The sequence below is a fragment of the Tasmannia lanceolata genome, unplaced genomic scaffold, assembly GCF_043159265.1.
Source record: "Tasmannia lanceolata isolate RefF3 unplaced genomic scaffold, GAP_Taslan_0.1 ptg000966l, whole genome shotgun sequence".
NCBI lineage: Eukaryota > Viridiplantae > Streptophyta > Magnoliopsida > Canellales > Winteraceae > Tasmannia > Tasmannia lanceolata.
In genome coordinates this window covers 1-2,500 of record NW_027519629.1, presented here as the reverse complement: position 1 = coordinate 2,500, position 2,500 = coordinate 1, and positions in this window count along the sequence as shown.

Below are 2,500 nucleotides of genomic sequence, written 5' to 3'. Positions count from 1 at the left end.
AAGCATTGCACAATCTCCAAGATCATTTTTTTTTTGTTTTTTGCAAAGGAAATAAGGGAATAGATTCTCTATTTTTGTACCACATATCCTTGACACCAAGAAAAGAAATGAAAAAGTGGTTTCTAGAAAAGAAAGGAATTTGCAGGAATTCCTTTGTTACCAAAATTATCTTGTCATACCCCAATTAGGTATTATGGGGTACCATAATGGGGTCTTTGACCCCTGGAACTGGAAGGGCATAATGCGGAAATTAGGTGATCCAGATTCATCGCGGCTATCAAAAAGCAAAAGAATTTCAATCTTTGAATCGAGGGTTCATAATGTAAGACTTATCTGATCTTATCAATTGTTATGTTAGAGTTGAATTTATTTTATCGAATAAATCATGAATATGAATGTTTCTAGGACAGTATTAAAGATCTCATCGAAAACTTACAGCAGCTTGCCAAACAAGGGCTAAGAGAAAAAAGAGCACAGGTATGACTGGCATAAAATCTACGATTGGATTGAAAAAAGCATAAGCTTCGGGCAATTTGGCGAAGAAAAAGCTACTCGAATGAAGGGCAGAATTAAGACAGATACAGATCAAACTAAAGATATTAAGCATAAGAAATATTTCGTTCTTGGAGATAATTTCATTTTTATTGAGTTATTGATATAAGGGAAAAATTAAGAAAGAAGAGAAGACAAAAAATCCTTCTTTCTTTTTCTTTGAACTTCCCCCAATCAAAAATCCTTCAATTCTCAAATGAGAATAGAAGGAATCATACTTTCATACAATATCTTAATTGACTTATATGGAATGATCAATGAATTCATTTTCATTCTACATTTACACGTATAGAATCCTAGCAACAACCTATTCCATAGATATTTGGGCTGGAATTGACGAATAACCAATAACAATATTAGTGTTTATTAGTGTCGAATTGAAATCTAAATGGGGCGTGGCCAAGTGGTAAGGCAGCGGGTTTTGGTCCCGTTACTCGGAGGTTCGAATCCTTCCGTCCCAGACCGCTTCTATCAAAACAAAGATTGTTCTCTTTAACAATCTTCTGTTTAAGAGTATAAGGTATAAGGTTGGATACAATATGATCCAATTTTTCTTTCTGAGTTCTAATGATTCTTCTATGAATCATAGATTCCTTTCGATTTCCAATTGTAAGAAAAAGAATCGAGTATAAATTGCGGATGGAAATAAACATCTTTTACCTTTTTGATATTAGGTAGGATGGGAACATAGATCAAAGTTGAATTAAAAAAAAAATGGGATGGGCCGTTCAGTGTATGCCCGTCCCGCTCTACTCATATTCATATTGGGGTAAGTTAGTCACTTATAGAAACTTTATGCCCATCTATTATATTTTGATTCTCACATGATGCATTCTAAGTTGAAATGCGAAAGATAAGATCTCTATTTTTTCGAAACTAAACATGTTAGTCAAAATGACTAATTCTATGTGGATCCTGAATCCTAAACAGGAGGGAGTTCTTGGGACTAATTACATCACTGGGATTAAAGTTCTTAAGACTGGGTGTGGGTGGGGTAAAATCAAAATTAAGAACAACGAATTGATCTGGACCCATTTTGCTTTGTACCTATACAAGATAATATAACATACCGCAAGAGGATCTTTTATTATTTGATTGTCTTGGGGTATGATTCATGATCCCCATAGAATTCGAGTTAATCGGCAATGGAAGGTATCAATTTTTCAATATCTGTGTCGTCCGGATCTCATTAATAAACAATAAAGTGCAATATGGAACAGATTTTTTTTCTTTGAGCCTAATTGCTTTTTTTTTTTTTGCATCTGGCTACAATAAATAATTGGAAGTCAATGTAGTGATTGGGAGGAAGATTCATATATTCCATTCACTTTACTTTTGACTTGATAGAATTTATGGAAGGGTTACTAAACCTAAAGTAAAGCAAAATCTGTATAAAATGAACCATGCCTACATGTATTGTTATTGTTTGTTCTATTTCAGTGATACCGGTATTTCGGCTGCGGTGAAAAAGATCTTTGATACCTTACCTTAAATATCTATGATTACTCCCGTTGACAATTGTTCTGTGTATCTGATGGATACGGAAAGATCATACTCCTACGGTTCTGGTTTTATCAATCAGATGGAAGAATAACAACCTTAATCTTATCTTACATGAGAGCTTTTTTCCATCCATCCCATCCCCATGAAAACAAATAAATTGAATTTGTTTCTCGATCCATCTACCTGCTTTAAATCATTAATGATTCAATTGGAAAAGGAACATGGATTTCTCTTATGTCTTATGATGATCAAATTTAGTCATTACAGGAAAACTTATTTCCATTAATGATAATGATGTCGAAGTAGGAAATTATGATGTCGAAGTAGGAAATTCTTGAAACCTTTTTTCATGATTCCTTTATCAATCCTTAGATACTTGAAGAAGCGCGAGATTGATGAACCTAGTCTATAATCGATTCATTTGCGACTTTTCCGAGTCATTGGA